We start from the raw sequence: 19889 nt of genomic DNA on the forward strand, positions 1-19889 counted from the left end.
GCGGAAAGAAAGTGAATCATAGCTACCCTCTGAGAGATTGGCCCCCCAAAATTCGCGTGTTCAAGTCCTAACCCCCAAAGGTGATGGTGTTAGGAAGTTGGGCGTTTGGGAGGTGCTCGGGTTGTGAAGGCGGAGGGCTCTTACAACACGGGATTCACGTCACGAGGCCCCACAGAGCTCCCCGCCCCGCCCCCCCCCATAAGGACACGGCGGGACGGGCCGCCATCTGTGAACCAGGAAGGCCTTCACCAGAACATGACCGTGCAGGTGGCTTGAACCTGGACGTCCAGCCTGCAGGACAGTGAGAAAAGCTACCCCACCCCCTCCCTGTTGTGGTATCTGAACAGACTGAGACGGTCATTTCTTGGCTTTTTGAGTTTCAAAAGCCTGGGCCCCGAGAACTAGAATGTTCTCTCACACGTAGATGAGATTGGAGAAACAGGATGAATAGGGTACTCCCGGCTGGGAGGAGGTGGAGAGAAGAGGAGGGCATTAAGGACCTGGAGGAGCCACGTGGACCAGAGAATGTCCACCCCCAGGGCCGCCAGTCTGTACCGTTCCCGAGGCTTCTAAGGGACAGTTCACTAGCTGTCCTTCCTTTGGAAAGCAGCGAAACGCCCCCCCCCGCCCCCACCCCTATTTTTAAAAACCTTTTACCGAGGCATCACCTACGTGCAGATGTGCACAGAAGACAAGTGTGAAGCTCAGTGTATTTTCCCAAACCCCATCCGGCCGTGGACCCAGACCCAGGAGGAGAACGTGACGGGAACCCCAGAAGCCTCCCGGGCCCCCTTCCGGTCAACTATGCCCCCAAATGCTACCCTCTCTCTCGATTTCCCACAGCACAGATGAGCTGAGGCTGGTTTTGTGTTTTGCAGAAATGCAGTCACACGGATGACTCCTCCTCTGTCTGCCTTCGTTCACCCCCTGAACATTACGTTTGTGACATTCATCCGCGTGTGGCGTAACTCCTTCATTTTCACCACCGGGCAGCATTCCGAGGTGTGACCGTGCACAACGCACTCAACCGTCCCCCTCCCGGCGGCCATGCAGTTTCCGGCTTGGGGCCTCCCTGAGCTGTGCCGCTGAACAGGAACGTGCCGGTACGTGTCTTTTGGTGAACCTGCGCTTGCGTTTCATTCGAGGGCGTGGCCCCGAGTGGGACTTCCGGGCTGTGGAAGTCCTGCCAAACGGTCCTCTAGGGGAGTTTCACCAAAATTCACAGGGAAATGCAGAAGGCTGGACATGGACAGGGCGATGGTGGAGAAGGGGAAAGACTCAGGAGGAGGAGAAAGTCGGAGGGTTTCTGCTACCGAGTAAGACCTACGATGGGGCCTATCATACAGCGACTGTAACTGAGGTAGTGTGGACATGATCAGGACAGGCAGAGGTGGGGGAACCTTTAAACGAAAACCAAAAGCTGGGGCACCTGGGTGGTTCAGTCAGTTAAGTGTCTGATTCTTGGTTTCCGCTCGGGTCATGATCTCACGATTCATGGGTTCAAGCCCTGCATCAGGCTCTGTGCTGACAGCATGGAGCCTGCTTGGAATTCTGTCTCCTTCTCCCTCTGCCCCTGCCTTGATTCCATTCTCTGGTGCGCGCTCTCTCTCTCTCTCTCTCTCTCTCTCTCTCTCTCAGAATAAATAAATAAACTTTAAAAAAAAAAAAAAAAAAAAAAAAGCTCAGACTCTGAGCTAAAACCTGGATTTAGATCCCGGGTCCCCCATGAACTTGCTGGGAGCCAAGCCAGTCACCTCTGGGCCCAAAGTCCTTCCTCGTCCAATGGCTTGTGACAGTCAGCTCCGTGGAGGCGTTTGTTTTGTCGATGTGTCCATCATTTATGGAGGTGAGATTCACATCACGTTAAGTGAACTGTTTTAAGTTGACCCATTCAGGGGCACTGAGTGCCCTTCCAAGGGTGAGTCCCCCACCCCCAGCACCTTCCCCGGCATGGAGTCGCCCTGACAGCAGAACGAGCTCACGCGTGTGATGGGTCGGGAACACGGGGGCCTGCAGACGTAGGAGCGGCGCTCCTTATCAGGACCTTTTCCAACTGCGTCAGGGGCAAGGATCACTTCCGGGGCCTCGTCTGGGCTGGCTTTGCCTTCATCTAACAGATGGGCTGGTTGTCAGGCTCCGAGAAGCAGCAGCGGGGACCTCATGCACATGGTGGTGCGGTGGAACATTCCAGAACCGAGGCCCCCTTGACGTGGAGGAAAGCAGCAGGGGCCCTGACTGGAAACGGCCGCATCCCCCACAGGAGCCACTCGGTGGGCAGGGCAGCCTCCAGCCCTCCGTCTAAGGCTTGGGTTCCACCTCCTTTCTGCTCTCAGTACACGGCTTTTCAGATCAATTGCCTTACGTTTTTAATTAATTCGAAGCTTAATTAGTTTGAGTTTTAGAGGGTGTGCAATGGTCCCAAAGACCCTCTCGGGATAAAAACACGGGAAGGTTCGGCCTAACCAAAGCAAGCCGTTCCCGGCAGCCGCCCGCACGGGCTCCCTGGCCCAAGGAAGGCCTCCACCCAGGAGGTGAGGCTGTACGTCAGAGGCCGAGAGGTCAGGGGCATCCCAGGAGGCGCCGCCCGCCCAGACCCGAGAGCCCAGATGGCGTCGTTCTGTGCGTGGATTCTGTGAGTCTGGAATTGGGCGGGCACAGCGGGGACAGAAGGGTCTGCTGCCCTCCCACCTGGGGGCGTCGACTGGAGGCCAGGGGCTGGCATCGCGGCAGGAGGGAGAGGTGACTTGGGAGGGGAGCTCTTTGCTCAAACGTCTGGCACTTGGCCCACAGGCCCCAACCTCACCAGGGCGCCCGGGCACCTACACTTGGCATCCTTGCGTGGTCTCTGTGGGGTGCTTGGGCCTCCTTGCAGCACGGTGGCCATATCCGAGAGCGAGTGTCACACAAGAACGAGGTGGGCGTGCACATGTTTCTTTGCCCTGGTTCCAGACTCACACAGCAGCCTCTCTGCCCGATGCTGTTGGTTGAGGCTGTGTCCCTTAATCGGGATAACCAGACCCAACCCGAGACCTGCCAGCGTCACCTCCCAAAGACCTCCAGACTCCATCCACGTCCCTCTGCCTCCCCAGCCATGCCTGAGCCTGAGCTGTCCGCCTCCTCCTCCTCTCCCTCCTGGCCTCCTGCGCCCTCTGCACTGCTCTCTGCACGCACGTTCTGTTCCCACTCCGTCCTTCTGGCTGTCCTCTTACTACCGCCAGTGGCTTCCATTTCTCTTAAGACAAAGTCCAAAATCCTAACCGTGGCTACCAAGCCCCACCCCTCTGAGCAGCACCACCCCCTCCAGCTTCACCCCTGTCTCCCCGTCCCCAGCCCCCACGGAGGTTCCCTGGTGACATTTGCCACTTCTCCTGTGCTCATGAGCCACATGTGGCCAGTGGCCGCTAGAGTGGATGCCCCTGTCCCCATGTTGCCCTCTCTGCTGTTTCTTCCCTCCCGGGGCAGCCCTTCACCAGGGCCACACCCTACTCTGCTGTCCCCTGAGGCGGATTTTCATCTATGTGTGTTTTCCTATTTTTAACACACATTCTTCTTCTAAGCCACCTAAAATCGTACGTGGGCCAAATTCTCTGCTTCATTCCTTTGAATAGCAGAGCCTGGCTGTACGGCTAAACCACAGGATCACGCCTTTGCAATCATCTCATTATAGAATCTGAGGTCTTCGATTCTGTCATAAACTCACAGAGAACATCTTAGTCTGTTATATTTGATTTATTAGCAGCAAAATACTTCTCTCAAAAAGACCGTCCCTGCACATACAGAGACCGCCCCCCCAGTACGAACAGTCACAGGCAATCAGAGCTGGGATGGTCCAAGCCCACATGGGCAGAGGACACTCCCACTTGCCCCCTTCACCCTGTGCTCTGTGCTGTGATGGCCCCAGGGCACCCCAGCTCCAAGGAACAAAGTTTGAGAACCAGTGATTTAAGTCATAACAACACATCAAGCTTCTTTATGAATTCCGGCATCGTTTGCATATAAAATGTACATTAAAGTCTGGAGAGATTGCTTAGGCTCTTCAAAGTTATTAAAAGATCATTTTAGAAGTGAAAATCGCCTTAGAGATAACTTCTGGAGAATTTTAATTTATCTCTGAGTTAAAGGCAGCTGAGATACAGTGAAAGAGGCTGCTGGTTAAAGAGGACCTGGTGAGGAGTTCTAACTCCAGGTACTAACAAGAAACAAAAAACCATACAGCTTCTCTGAGCCTCCGTTGGCCTAGTTTCCCGCAAAACGGCCCAAAGACTTCCCTTCCAGTGGCCTGGAGAGCTAAATGAGATGGAAACTGGGAACGTGCCCCAGGATCGAAAGTATGCACAAGAAACTTCTCCTTTAAAAATCATGGGAGCACCCGGGTGGCTCAGTCGGTTAAGCATCTGACTTCGGCTCAGGTCATGATCTCGCGTTTCGTGGGTTCGAGCCCCGCGTCGGGCTCTGTGCTGACAGCTCGGAGCCTGGAGCTGCTTCGGATTCCTTGTCTCTCTGCCCCTCCCCTGCTCGTGCTCTGTCTCTTTCTCTCAAAAATAAATAAACATGAAAAAAATAATAGTTAACTGGACAATTAATACCATAGGGCTATAGAAACGGATACTGAGGAAAGAATACTTACAATGCAAAAAGAAATTCATAACCCCTTGCAGAAGGGAAAAGGGAGACATTCAGATGTGCTACCGACGATGCAATTAGCTTCGGAAACACGCGTGCTCGTGCTTTTACACAAACATAGAACTTCATCATCCATAGATCACGGACAACCTGTAAGTCTGTGTGAGGTATGTGTGTATGTGCGGGTGTAGGCATGTATTTAAAAGCCACAGTGGAAATAAAAACTAGCGGAATAGAAGTAGCAGTTATCTCCGGGTGGCAGGATACATGAAAGGTCCTTCATCTTTGGTTTTTTTCTGTGGGCTGGTCTAGGGGTTTTGTTTGGCTTGTTTTGTTTTTTCTTTTTTTTTATTTTTTAAATTTTTTTTTTCAACGTTTATTTATTTTTGGGACAGAGAGAGACAGAGCATGAACGGGGGAGGGGCAGAGAGAGAGGGAGACACAGAATCGGAAACAGGCTCCAGGCTCTGAGCCATCAGCCCAGAGCCCGACGCGGGGCTCGAACTCACGGACCGCGAGATCGTGACCTGGCTGAAGTCAGACGCTTAACCGACTGCGCCACCCAGGCGCCCCTTGTTTTGTTTTTTCAAGTGCTTCGCATTGGGGTGTGAACTGTTTGCAGTCAGAAGGCGAGGTCGCCCTCCGTGAGATTTGAGGGCCGTTGGTACAGCATTCCTGAGTCTGTGGAAACTACTTTTGAGGTTCGTATTCTGAATTCTAAAGAAACTGAGCAATCTGTTTTAAACCGAACGAGAAAATGTTCTAGATTAAGTCATTTGGCCGTGACAATGGCTGAACGAAACAGACATCCTTAGAGACGTGCACAGGCCAGTTGCCACGGAGTCTGAATTACAGGAAGTGGCTTTGTTTGGCTCGTCAGTTTGGCTCTGTTTGGCCTGACCTGGTTTGGATGAGGCCCGGAGAGGCAGCTCTCTCTTGACGTGGGATCTGTGACCCCACCAGCCCCTGGACACTTGGTGAGCTCTCTCTGCTCAGGTGGCCGGGAGGGCGCCCGATAGCTGAGGAAGGTGCCAATGTCAACAAAGATCTGCCTGAAGGGGACAGTGTTCCTGGAGAGGGGCCTGTGCCCAGGCGGGGGGGGGGGGGGGGGGGGGGGGAGGTGTGACAGGGAGACAGAGGGGAGCCAGGGCACGGTGGGAGCAGAGTACCAGGCAGACTCTCAGAGGATAGTCCCAGGAGCTGCGTGGGACAGAGCTCCAGCTGGACATCTGCTCTGAGTGCAGCCAAGGTCACCAAGGAAGTGAGAGCATGTCAGGAAGAAACGAGGACTGAGCCCTGCGAAGTGTCCTCTTTGACTCTTGAGGACATCAGGGCAGAAGGCTGGCTTCTGCCACTCAGTCTCGCCATCTGAGCTGTCCTGGAGTGCAAGGTCACACTCAGCTCTGGAGACAGGATATACTACAAGGCTTCTGGTCCGAGCTGGCTGCCCACATCCACCCCATCCTACAGGGCAGGAGACGGGTGCGGAGGGAATCTAGCTGGACCATCTGCTCAAGTTCACCTTGAAACGAAAGAGGTTGTAGCCAGGTGTTTTGGAAGTCCTGCCCCTGAGGCTCCTCGCTGCCCTTAGAAAGTCCCCGATGACCAAGGATCTGGTGGGCGAGGCTGACACAGAGCCGCGTCTTCGTCACCTGTCCCCTGCCTCTGTCCCAACACCCAGCCCTGCCTCGCTCCTTCCCTTCACCTTCCCGTCCCCTTGATGACAAGGAAGCGGGACATTCTTCATTCCTCCTCTTCCTCCAGATCCTTCCCGGCTTTCCCGGCCCCCCTCACACCTTATCCAGTGTCCCAACCTCAACACTCTGATGGGGCAGTCTGGCCTCTCCCTTCAAGAGGATTAAGACCCTGTGGTCTCAGTTCCTCCATGCCTCCTCTACTCCCCCCACACACCCGTGCCTCCATTCTGTGCACACCCTCGTCCCGGCCCCACTCAGCTGAATAAAACATCTGGACCATCTCAAAGGTGTCTGCTGGATTCAGTCATCAAGAAGTCCTTCCTGGCTTGGAGCAGGACATCTCCGGGGATGTGATATGTCTGCTGGATTAGGTCATCAAGAAGTCCTAACTGGCTTGGAGCAGGACATCTCCGGGGATGAGATGATGGCATAAGGCAGACTGTGGGAGACTGAGTGGGGTGATGGAATATTCTAGATCTTCATTGCAGGGGAACGTCCGTGACAATATCTTTGTCAAAATTCATGGAACCACACACTGAAAAGGGACATTTCACTAGGTGTAAATTATACCTCAGTGAAACTGACGTCAGCGTAAAAATATAAAATAAATCGTTCTTAACAAATGACCACTTTCCTCTTTAAACGACTCCTTTCGATTCTCCACATCACATCTCAGATGACGCTAACAGAAAAGGCAACGCACGTGAATATTTCTCTCCTGCTTATTTTCCATCTCTCCGTTCACCAATTTTGCTCCCGTTTTCCCCTCGGCGCAGACTTTCCTCTGTTCCCTTAACAGTCCCCGCTCTATAATTAGTAGCTCTGATAATTCTTTTATCATGTGTGTTTTATTTCTAAAATATTCACTACCGCAGCTCTCCCATAATGCCTTAATTCAATTCCCTGATCACCATTTTTACAATCGTGAGGTATTAATAATATCTTCTATTTCGGTAGTGCCTTTTTTTTTCTTTTTGTCTGACGAACAAAAAAGTACTTTGCAGGCACTTTGTATCCCTGTGAGGGAGTCAGGGAAGGAAGACAGACTGCGGATGGAAAAAGGCAGGCACGAGACGTGTGTGGGGTGTGCCGCTCACACAAGATGGCGCTGAGCGTTGGCCAAAGTTCACTGCAGAGCTTTGTCCCCCAAGAGAGGGGCAGGGGTCCCCACCCCACTGCCTGGGGGAATCTAGAGTCAGCCCAAGCCCAGCCTCTGGGTGGAGGCCAAGTCTGGACACCTCCCTTTAGAAGGCGGGACACAAAACCTGCCCTCTCCTGACCCTGACCCCGACCCTGACCCAGAGACTCTTACTGGAGGTGGGGATGGGAAGACAATAAAAACATGAAAACGAGAGCACTGCGATGCCCGCCTGGAGAGAATCGTGGAATCTCTCTGAGTCCAGAGGCCCCCCCCCGCTAAATCCCCCTGACTCCAATTTTGCAAGCACACAGCCCACCCGGGGCAAGTCCCCAGCCAAGACGCAACCCACTAGGCTGCCCTCCAGCACTGTTCCCCAGGCTCCCTGGGTCCATGCCATCCTGTCGACAAACACCGGACCTCTGTGTCGTTGGACTCCCCAGATGTTCCTCCTCTGGCGGTACTCCTCCCCCACACAGAATCCGCCTTGTCCCAACACACAGAGTCAGTGCCAGATAGTGTCAGTCTTCATAACGATGTAGGGCATGTCACACGCAGACCATACGCCCAGTGACTAAGAGGGCAAAGGGCCTTGCAGCATATCCGACGCGCTGTAACCGGTACCGGTGACGCTAACAGGCATCCCAGCCACCGCTCATCACATGTGCAGGGAGGTGCAGGTCAAAGGTCACTCTGGCAATAAGTGGATGGGCCGGGTTTGGACCACAGACCGCGCTCCCTCTACCCCATTGCCTTTATCTAAACCAGGAACGTGGATCCTCGGTGGGATTGGCGGAAGGTTCTTGCAAATCTTTTGGTTCCCTTGTGCCACTGTCTCCCTCTAGTCTTAAGGCAGGTTGTGTTTTCCAAAAGGGACCACAGACATCATCTCCCATCCCACCTGCTCTAGCTTGACACCCCTCCCGTGGAGGGATGGGACCTGTGTCCCCTCCCCTTGAACTTGGGCAGTTTGGGAAGACGAGACTTCACTGACTCATTCGTTATTTTATAGGTATGTTTTGAGCACCGCCCATGGGCCCAGACCCTCGCTCAGACTGTAAATACTTAAGGCTCCACCTTTGCCTTCTAGGAGAGAAATTCCTCTCTCGACAGCTGCTCCCTGGTTTGCTCTGAGGAAGCCGCCTATGAACACCCAGTGGGGTGCCTCGCAAGGTGCCAGGTGGACCCAGCACTGAATTCATGCCCCGTCCTTGCCTCCTTCCCTGTGAATCTGTGCTGTGTCGATGCTGCAGCAGGAAGGAAACGTCCCACGTTAGACTCCCCATAGGGTTATAGGAGATCCGATGTCACTCTCGGAACCATACACGGAGCCTGGGGCAATCAGAGTGACCAGCCATTCTCCTCCCTTGTTTGTTTGTTTGTTTGTTTGCTTGTATTTAATGCACGCCTGTCCCCTTCCTCTGTAGCATCGGCTCCCTCTTAAATCATCTCCCAACACAGTAACGCGTCAGGCCGACGGGGAGCTTGGGAAATGCACGGCTTTGATTAATTGCGTTTCTGGTTGACAGAGTCGAGCCGAAGCCATGCTGCTCTGACTGTTGCTGTTGTACCTCTTTCTACTCTGCAGACTCCGTTAGTATCCGCTTGGATCCCACGTTGATGACAAGCCTCTGTGGACACCTGGGAGCCTCTGTTTCCATGTGAGGTAGGACTCCGTTGGCTTCTTTGGGTTACCACCAAAACCAGATGGGAGTTTCAGACTAGGGATGTAAGAATGTGAGTGTCGGCTCCAGAATGGACCACAGCCAGGAACCAGAGCACCTGAGGGAACCCAGGCATCCGTTCTGCCTTCTTGGCATGCCTGGCCAACCGGGGAGAAGATGGTCTTTGCCAAAGGCACTCAGGGTTTCTCTACCTGGGGTCGAGAGAGTTGTGCCCAATTCCAGCCAACCTGGAGTCTCTTAGCACCAGGAAGGTCTCTGCCTGGATCAGCTGTGGTGAAGTCGCCTCCAGAGCAAGGGACTTTGTCAACAGCAGACGCTGAACAAACATGGCGGTTCCCACTGCGACCATCAGACGGCTGTTGGAGGGGCGGGCTGAGTGAGAAGGGGCAGTTTCCACGGGAGCCTGAGTAGATAAGATCAGACATCCACACATTTCAAGGTCTATGGTGGACGTACAGCCCCAGACCTGGAAACGCAATTTTAACTAAAGCCCCAATGTCAAGGGTTTTCTTATCACCATTTTCTATGTAATTGGCGATCATAGCTGGCTGTCTTCATCTGGGTCCTCCCAGAGGCAGGGCTGAGATGTAGGTTTGAGTACAAGCGGTTTATCCAGAGCGTGTGTGGTGCGGTGTGTAAGATCACTTTGGCACGTTCAGAGTTTTGTCTGGAGACGGAACGCAACCACTGACAAGGAAATCACATATTTTATGCAAATAGGAGAGACAATTCGGTGTATGTCAGCATGCCCAAACCCCAAATAATCTATTTTCAAGTTTTAGGGCAGTAAATCATTGGCTGTTACCTTCTTTGAAAAATACAAAACTTGTAGATTACAGGCAGTACTGGAATTCCTTTTCCACAGGGTGTGTGTGTGTGTGTGTGTGTGTGTGTGTGTGTGTGTGTTTGTGCTTTGTTTTTACCTAAAGCTTAGTTTCAGCCGCTCTTGGTGCCCAGGGTGAATCAGCGCCCCCTAGTGGTGAGTATGTTGCTGCGTGCTTGCATGTTCATGGCTACCCTGCAGGCACCCCAAGGAAGGAGTCCCTCTTCGTGGGTCACTTCCGCTCCTCTCCTCCTGCCCTTTCCTCTCCCGACACCTGATGTATCAGACTCGGGCTAGCTGCTGTAACCAACCCCAGATGTGCTGGGGCTTAAAGCAGCAAGGATGCCCTTCTCATCCCTGGACCAGACCCGGGCAGGGCTGTTCCTGATGGGCTGGGGGCTCTGCTCCACCCAGACATTCCAGGATCCAGCCTCCCCGGGAGCTTAGCTGCCGTGGATGGGTCTGGATCTCAACAGGCACACCTCCCCGGCCGTCCGCATGGAACATAGTGGGAGAGGGGACCCAGGGCCACAGGTCTGCTGTGCCTCTGAGCACACTGTGTCACTGTGGTGACAGGCAGGCAGACAAAGTCCTCCAACGGTGCTTTTCCTTCCTAGAGACAGCCTCCGTCCCGTGGAAATATGAGGCAAGGAGTGATAACAGCCCCCCAGCACAGTATCAGAGGGTCTCCACAGCCTGATTTGGGCTTCCCCCTCCTCTACAAGCGCCTCATGCTCCAGCCACCCCAGGTGATCCCTTATGCTCAAAACCTCCCCGCTCCTGCCAGCCACAGGGCCTTTGCTCATGCCATTCCTCCACCTTAAATGCCTTTCCCTTCTTTGTCTAATTGGGAAAATCTTATGCATCCTTTAAGATGCTAACGTCACCTCATTTCCAGAAGATCCCCTGACACCCACCTCCCCAGCAGCATTGACGCTTCCCGCCTCGGTGCCCTCCTAAGTCACTCGTGTGGGTATCCGTTTGTGCCTGCACTTTGGGCCCCGAGGGCTGGGTCCATACAGAAGGCGAGGCATGCATGCCAGTAAATTATTTTTTAATAAGGAAGTACGTGAATGAACACGTCCCACCCGTTTTGACTTCTGCCCGCTAAGGAAGGACCCCACACACGTCACGGCCCCCTGCCCATCCCCCGCACCCCTCCCTACAAAGGCGAAGACCCCGCTCCGTGAGTCGTGGAATTGACAGGATTCCGGCATCGCCTCTTGAATTTCTCGAAGGGAAATTTCTCCTTCCCCTGGATGGCTCCTCCTACACAATGCAAAACAATCACCTCTTCGTGGCCTCAAAGAAGCTTTGCTCCAATCTCCCTGGCAGATGTCTCCAAAGGAAGGCTCCAGTGCCGAGCCACAGCCTCAGAGAGCTCCGGCGCTCCCTCGAATGCCGGCACAGAACCTGGCGAGCCCTGCACTGTCAGAGGGATGGGAGGGGAGCCCTGGGCTCTGGGCCCGACTCCAGAAGAGGACGCGGCACCCGCCCATCTGCCCCCTCCTCCGGCCCGCTCCCCCACCCGCCGCAATCCTAACGCTCTGCCTTTGCCCAACATCGCATGATTCTTCCAAACACTTGCGTGCCCGCATCTCACGGGAGCCTTCCCCCACCCCTGCAACGGCACAACGCGGGCCTGGTTGCCCCCACGCTGTCCCTCGCAGCCAGGGCACGACCCATCTTACTGGAGCCGGGAGGGGCTGCCCGTGTGCCGCGGCTGGAATCAAAGTTGAGCTGAGGTCCCCGAGCAGGACCACCGCTTGGAAAAAGCCACGCACGGATCAAGGCTGCTGACAGATGTCAGTTTGAAAAAGGCCTCTCCGGGAGAGGGGGCAGCCCGCGGCCTGCCGGTGAAGAATGTAAATTGGCTCATCTTTCTAAAGAGCAGCGTGCTCTGATGCCTGCCGGATTTGGAAACTCAGACTGCACGTCGGGTGGAGAAAAATCAGTGAGTCAGAACCCGGGCTCCCGATTCCGGTTGTGGCACAGACGGGACGTGTGACCTTGTGCAAAGCGTCAGGTCACTCTGGGAGGCCCTGCAAGAGAAAGATAAGGTAGGACATCAGTGGTTTTCAGCCTGTGGGCGCTCAGAGTTCGTGACATCGAAAATCAAAAGGACTCACATCTCCCAGAGAGCAGCAAAACCAGACCAACACATCTGTGATTATGACAAAGTTCTGTCTTCCCACCTAGAGTCCCCCGGTGCCACAAGTTAAGAGGTTCTGCTTCTAAATCAGACACTCTCTGAGCAGAAGAGAAAAGGCGTCTGAAGCTGGAACCCCGCAATCAGGAAGGTCTGGGTTCACACCCGCCCTCCCGCCACCCCTGAGTGTGATCTGGGCCTCGGGCTTCGGTTTGTCTACAAAACAGGGCTTATCGGAGGACACACAGTAGGGCAGACAGCATCGTTGTGAAGGCTACCTGACGTGACGCAGTTCCTGGAACGTAGTAAGTGCCCAATAATGGGGCGCCCGGGTGGCTCAGTCGGTTCAGCAACTGACTTCGGCTCAGGTCACGATCTCACAGCTCATGAGTTCGAGCCCCGCGTCAGGCTCTGTGCTGACGGCTCAGAGCCCGGAGCCTGCTTCGGGTTCTGTGTCTCCCTCTCTCTCTGCCCCTCCCCCACACTATCTCTCTCTTTCTCTCTCTCTCCCTCAAAAATAAGCATTAAAAGAATACTTAAAAAAATAGGTGCCGCATAAACACATGCAGTATTAGGACCATTCATCTTTAACAAAAACGATAAATTACTTCAAAGTTAGTTGATTTAGCCAGTATATGCTGATAGATAGATAGAAAGATGAGATAGAGATAGATAGATAGATAGATAGATAGATAGATGAGTGAAAAAGTCTTGAGTTAATGAAGAGACTAGCTTAGAACGATGTAACGGGAACACCTGAAATCGTCAACTCTGTCTCAGCCCCATAACTGTCAGGCTGCTACACTGTCCCAGCCCCGATCCCTGGGACACCGGATTCCCTCCGAGCAAGTTCTAGATGCAGCCCCCTCACCCTCACCTGCTCACCCAGCCCTCCCGCCACATTCCCCCACCTCCCCCCTTCCTGGGCCACCAGCTGGTGAAGCACCAACCCCTTGGGGCAGGGGTTGGGGCCGGCAGACTCCAGCCTTTCGACCCTATGATTCCACAGAAACCTTGTCCGATGGGATTTTCACTAGAGCACAAAGAATATAGGGGTTACTTGATCTTACGATCTAAGGATCAGCTTGGGGTGGGGTTTTTTTCATCAGTGTCAAGACCAGTGGTCACAAATGTATAGGCCTCCAACAGCAGTGAAGACTGCTGATACATAAGGGAAGACACTTGGGGAAGGCATCTGACGCTGCATTAGCATAGTTTCATTTCGCTATAGCCATTGACTAAGGCTTGAGGGACAGTCGGGCATGGCGGAGACGAAGGCTAACTGGAGACACATGGAGAGCAGCCTCGGTGTTATAATTTGGGAGTGAGGGCCCAGTTTCTCTACTTTCTCTGATTTCTCAGATTTTTCCAGATCATTAGACACAATCTGCCAAATTTTAAAATATTAGCTCCATTTTTTTTTTTCCCCCTCTGTGGGTCGAATAAAAACAGCAGACCAGGTTCAGTCCCCCGGCCATCATTCTGTGAGCTTTCATTGGGCCGCCTCTGCCCAGTCCTGACCGTCACCTCCAGTGTGTGTGAACAAGAGTGAAGAGTGGCAGGGTCACCATGTGTGGTTGTCCGGGGTGTGCACTGCCCAAGGCTACCACACCTAAGAGGTTGCCATTTCCATCGCCGGGATCCAAGCTCTGTACTATGAATTTCAACAGTCTTCCAGCAGAGGGCAGTCACATGCCATGCTCTGACAAAACCAGCTTTCATCACATTTTCATCCGGCGGAAGGGTCTTAAGGCAGGAGGGTCCTTTTCCGATTCCCACAAAGATGTTATAAAAACCAGCGGCAGTCGTAAGGGTGGAGAATATCGAAGTGTATCGTTCCCTGCATTATGATTGGGTGGCAAGCAAAACGGAAGTTCCAAATACCAAGTGCTGGCGAGGTGGTGCAGGCCCCAGAACGGCTGCGCTTTTCCGAGCGTGTAAATCAGTGCACTTTGCAAACAGGCTGCACCTCATCAAGCTGAACATGCAAATACCGGACAGCCAGGCATTCCCCTGGGTGTGCGCCCAACAGTATGCACACATACGCGCACCCAGAAACACGTTCTAGAACACTCACAGGCACACCGTTTCCAACGGCCCCAACGGGAGCGAGCTCTGATGCCCGTCAGCGATGGGAAGGATCCAGAAGTTGCGGCACAGTAGACGACGATGGAAAAAGAACAAACCGCCGTTGCAAACCGTCATGCAGACGAACCTCACAAAGGTGGGGCTGCGTGAACGCATCCGGCCGCGAAAGAGCACACCCCGCGTGATGTCACTCGTATAGAATGTCCGTGGCGGGCAGAGCTAGCCTCTGGGGTCGGACGTCGGGATGGCACCTTCCCTGGGAAGGAGGGCGCGGAGGGAGGGGAGCGAAAGGGCGCCCGGGGGATCTCCCGACGTCCTGAGGGGCTCCTGGGAGGGGGTCACGTGGATGAGTTCACGTTGGGAAAATCCACCCGTCTGTACACACTCACGCGTTTGCACTTTTCCATCAGCATGCTGAGTTTCGATCAACAGTGTCACGGTAGATGGTCCCACGCATCGCCGGGCAGGGAAAGGCTTCGGAGGAGACGGGGAGAGAAAACCGCCGGGCCGCCGTCCCAGCCGCTGGGAGTAACGTTCTTTCCCCGGCTGCCGGGAATCACAGACGGTGTGTGGTTGCAGAAGGAGGCCAGCTTCCTTGGATCGGCTGTGTCAACAGGCTGACCTCCCGGATTGGTGAGCAGGAATCCTTGCCTCTGGCTCCGGCTCACATTGTTTCTGGCATTTGCCATTGGCAAGTATCACTGGCCTCTTGTTTTCTGGAAGCGACGAAAACGTTACAAGGTATCGGCACCTCACTGAATAACTTATCACATGGCTGGAGCCCGATGAGATTGATTGGTGTGAGTCCAGCAAGACGGGCGGCCCCCAGTGTGCTCTGGGAGCTCCCCTGAAGCCTTGTGATTCTTTCCGGCCTCCTTGGTCTTTGGGGTGCTTTGCTTCGCACGGCGTGCACCTGCAGTTATTTCGCGTGCACACGCGGATGCTGAGAGCTGCCCGGGGCTTCTGTCCGCAGGTGAACCCTTGGTCACTGACACGCAGGTACTTGGATATGAAGGCCCAGCTCCTCCGCCCGAGTCTGGACAAACCCTTGGGGAGACTTTGCCGAAGAAAACGCCGTCCCCCCTTGGCTTCTTGGTCTCCTCCCCCCCCCCCCCTTGCAGACCACCCTGGGACCGTGACCTCAGCGGACGGCTTGCACACCAATCTCGGTCTCCAGGTTTGCTCCCGGGCAGCCTGACCGAGACGGGAGGAGAAAACGGATTCTAGCCTCGTGGAGATTGCGAAACCTGAGACTCCTTGGTGGGGACTCCCGCCTCCCGCCTCCCCTACACACATGCCTGCGTCTCAGGTTTCTGCAAAGGCCAGCAAGTGGCTGGCAACAAGCTTGGAAGCGGCCGTCATCATTTCCAGGACTCGCTATTACTCAAGTCGTGATGTTTTCGTTGGGTACACAGACAGGCTCCCACGGGCCATGCACCGGGCCTCCTTCTGGCGTCCGGGCTTGGAACTCAGAACATGCTTTCCCGTAAAAATAACAGCAGGGGCTATCGCGGGGGAGAGCAAAGCCTGTTCCCCAAAGAGCCTTCTTAACCCGTGTGTTGCCGGGCTCCAGTGATTCACGAGCTGATCTGAAGAAAATACATAAAGAGCTGATCTGAGTTCTGCCCGTCTTCCTCCAGTTCGAGAGGGAGAAGACCTCGTTCCTGTCCTAGGACAAGGCTTCTCTGCAGTTCAGCGGGTAGGAGCTCACACCCTGTCATCTGAGTTTATCCGGGATCCACCGTGTACCAGCTGTTCCTCTTCAGGCAAGCCGCCGGCCCCTTCTGCCCTCGAAATGTCCCCATCCGTCCAACGACACAAGAATGCCAACCTCTCAGGATTATAGTGAGTGCTGTTCAAACATAGCATTAAGTGGGAAGTTGGAATATGAAAAGGTGTCCCACGTTATTTTTTTTAATGTTTATTTATATTTTGAGAGAGAGAGAGAGAGAGCAAGCATGAGCAGGGAAGGGGCAGAGAGAGAGGGAGACACAGAGTCTGAAACAGGCTCCAGGCTCTGAGCTGTCAGCACAGAGCCCGACACGGGGCTCGAACCCATGAACCGTGAGATCATGACCTGAGCCGAAGTCGGACGCTTAACCCACTGAGCCACCCAGGCACCCCTAAAATATTTTTTTAATATTTATTTTGAGAGCAAGGGAGAGAGAGGGAGCATAAGTGGGGAGGGGCACAGAGAGAGAGAGAGAGAGAGAGAGAGCGGGAGACAGAATCCGAAGCAGGCTCCAGGTTCCCAGCTGTCAGCACACAGCCCGACGCGGGGCTCGAACTCACAGGCGATCATGACCTGAGCCGAAGTCGGATGCTTACCCGACAGAGCCCCCCAGGTGCCCCAGGAGTTGTTGCACATTATTACCCATCGAAGAAATGCAAAGAAAAACTGCAACTCCCTAAGAGGCCGGGCAAAAGCAAAGTCTCCCCCTTTACACGGGAGCACCACGTGGTACGCGTACCTCGGAAATACATCTGCCAGCACCTGCTAGAGCTACGTACGTGCCCCATGACATCCCCCAAGACAAACAGAGCCCGGACGCACCCGAAGACGCGTTCCAGAATATCCCCTGCGGCCTTATCTGTGACAGGCAAAAGCTGGACACCACCCGGATGTCCCCCGACAGTGAGCGGGTGGTCGCTTGTGGTCTGTTCTGGTGATGGAACCTGGTACAGCAGTGAGAAGAAACAAGTCCCGTCTCCGGCAACATAGTATCTGGGAGTCTGGGAGACGCTATGCTGAGCGCGGCAGCCCAGTTATGTTCTAAAACGGGGCAAAACTGTCTCAGTCTGTTCCGGCTGCTGCCACAAAGTTCCACAGCCTGGGTGGCTTATAAACAACAGAACCCTCGGGGCGCCTGGGGGGCTCAGTCGGTTAAGCGTCCGGCTTCGGCTCAGGTCACGATCTCGCAGTCTGTGAGTTCAAGCCCCGCGTCGGGCTCTGTGCTGACAGCTGGGAGCCTGGAGCCTGCTTCGGATTCTGTGCCTCGCTCTCTCTCTACGCCTCCCCTCCTCGTGTTCTGTCTGTCTCTCTCAAAGGTACCACTCCTCCACAGAAGGAACAAAGTACTGCCACAGGCCAGAACGTGGCTGAACTGGAAGGTGGGAGTGAAGGAAGCCACACACGAGAGGACGCATACGGTATAACTCCGTTTAAATGAGATACTAGGGATGGCAAATCCATAGGGACAGAAAGCCGCGTAGTGATTTTCAGGGGCTGGGGGAGGGGGATTGGTTACAGGGTTTCAGTTTGTGGGGGGAAAGTTCTGGACCTAGATCATGGTGATGGTTGCACAATTTGCAGATTCCTTAGTGCCCCTGAATCCTACTCTTTAAAATGGTTAAAATGATAGATTTCATGTTACGTGTATTTTTCACACACACACACACACACACACAGAAAATTAAATACAGAGTAACCATATGACTCAGCAGTTCCCCTCCGAAGTACAGAGCCAAGAGAATTGAAAGCAAATATCCACACAGAAACCTGTCCAGGACCGTTCACAGCGGCATGATTCACAGCAGCCAATGGGTGGAGACGATCCAAACGGCCCTGATGAGTGGATGCGTGAGTTTCCTCCGGCTGCCGAAAGGCACGGCCACAAACCAGGCGATTTCAAACCACAGAAATGGACGGTCTCCCAGCTCTGGAGACCAGACGACTGAAACGAAGGTGTCGGAGGCGCCCCGCCCCTCCGGGAGCTGGAGGGGACTCCTCTCTTGCCAAGCTCGGCATTTCCTGGGTTGCGACTGTGTCACTTCGATTTCTGCCTCTGTTGTCACGTGGCCATCTTCTGTGCATCTTATTAGGACACGAGTCATCAAGGGCTTGAGCCTCCGTATGACCGTATTTTACTAGTTACATGGGCAACCACCCTGTATCCAAATAAGGTCAGGTTCTGAGGTACGGAGGGCTGGGATTTCAACATTTCCTTTTTGGAGGACACAATCCAGCTCCGAACAACGGACCGACGCCATGCGGTCTGTCCGTACAAAGGAATACTATCCAGCCCTAAAGGGAACGGAAAGCCTGCAAAACGTAAGGCCTGAAAACATGCTGCTGAGAGAAAGAAGCCGGACCCACAAGATCCCGTGTGGTGTGAGTCCACTTGTGCAAAATACTCAGAGCAGGCGAATCCGGAGACAAAGTGGATGTGAAGGCTGGAGGGAGGGAAAGAGTGAGGAGGGGCTGCCTAATGGGTCTGGAGTTTATTTCTGGAGTGATGGAAATGCTCAGGAATTTTATAGTGATTAACTGTTGTACAAAATTATGCACACACTAAACACTAGTGGACCGTGTGCTTTAAAAGCATGAAATTACAGTGTGTCATTTATATCTCAATAGGGGAAAAAAAAAAGACTCTTAATGGGATGAAAAACAAGTTACAGACGGAGAGAAAATATTTGCAAACTACTTTTTTTTTCTTTTTCTTTTTTTTTTTTTTTGGAGACAGAGAATCTCAAGCAGACTCCAGGCCCAGCACAGAGCCCGACGCTGGGCTTGATCTCATGACCGCGAAATCGCGACTTGAGCCGAAATCCAGAGTCAGATATCTAACGACTGAGCCACCCAGGCACCTCTACAAACCACTTAATTTGCAAAGGATTTGGGGCGCCTGGGTGGCGCAGTCGGTTAAGCGTCCGACTTCAGCCAGGTCACGATCTCGCGGTCCGTGAGTTCGAGCCCCGCGTCGGGCTCTGGGCTGATGGCTCAGAGCCTGGAGCCTGTTTCCGATTCTGTGTCTCCCTCTCTCTCTGCCCCTCCCCCATTCATGCTCTGTCTCTCTCTGTCCCAAAAATAAATAAACGTTGAAAAAAAAAAAATTTGCAAAGGATTTGTATTTAGAATATATACGTATTAAAAAGAACGTTCAAAAATCCATAGCAAAAATAAAATCGAGTTGGAAAATGGGGAAAAGGAACAAAAAGACCTTTCACTGAAAAAGATAGACAGGAATTAAGCACATGAAGAGAGTTCGACAATATTAGCCACAAATTGAAACCACAGTGAACTATCGCTACACGCCTACCAAGGTGGCTAAAACAAAAAGAAACAGACAACACCCTGTGCCGGTGAGGACGCAGAGAAACTAGATCCTGCCTACGTTGCTGACAGAAACGTAAAATGACGCAGCCATCTAGAAAATTGGCGATTTCTTACAAAACTAAATATGCACTTATCATATTTACCCAGAAATTAACACTCCTGGGCATTCGCCCAGAAATAAAAACGTACGTGCACACAAAAACCTGTGCACGACTGTTCATAGTGGCTTTCTTCATAATGGCCCCAAACTGGAAACAGCCAGTACCCTTCAAGGAAACCGTTACATCCACACCACGGATACTACTTAGCAATACAAAGGAACAAACCGTGGATACACATAGTAACTTTTACGAATCTCAAGGGAATCGCGCCGAGTGGAGGAAAAAAGCCAATCTGTGGGTGTGACAGAGTAAAGACACAACCTAAGGGGGCTCCTTGTGTCTGGATTGTGGTGCTGGTTAACAGATCTACTCATGAGATAAAATGACACAAAACTGCATGTGCACACACGCGCACACACACGCACACACACAACTGGTGAAATCCGAGTAGATTCTACAGAGTATACAAACGTCACTTTCCTGGGTATGATATTGTACTATAATTATGCAAGATGTTACCATTGAG

The 19889-nt window shown here is 53.3% G+C and overlaps 1 long non-coding RNA gene across 2 annotated transcripts; it reads right to left on the bottom strand.

Annotated features, from left to right (window-relative positions):
* Positions 1-11005: 11005 nt before the first annotated feature.
* Positions 11006-16156, bottom strand: LOC123588875. 2 transcript variants are annotated; one of them, XR_006708049.1, is made up of 2 exons: positions 13186-16156; positions 11006-12008 (listed from the first exon to the last, which is right to left on the bottom strand). It is a non-coding gene; the product is annotated as an uncharacterized LOC123588875 (long non-coding RNA). The 2 variants fall into 2 exon arrangements; XR_006708048.1 differs by having other exon boundaries at positions 12394-16156.
* Positions 16157-19889: the final 3733 nt, after the last annotated feature.

This window comes from Leopardus geoffroyi, chromosome E3 (genome assembly GCF_018350155.1).
Source record: "Leopardus geoffroyi isolate Oge1 chromosome E3, O.geoffroyi_Oge1_pat1.0, whole genome shotgun sequence".
Lineage (NCBI taxonomy): Eukaryota > Metazoa > Chordata > Mammalia > Carnivora > Felidae > Leopardus > Leopardus geoffroyi.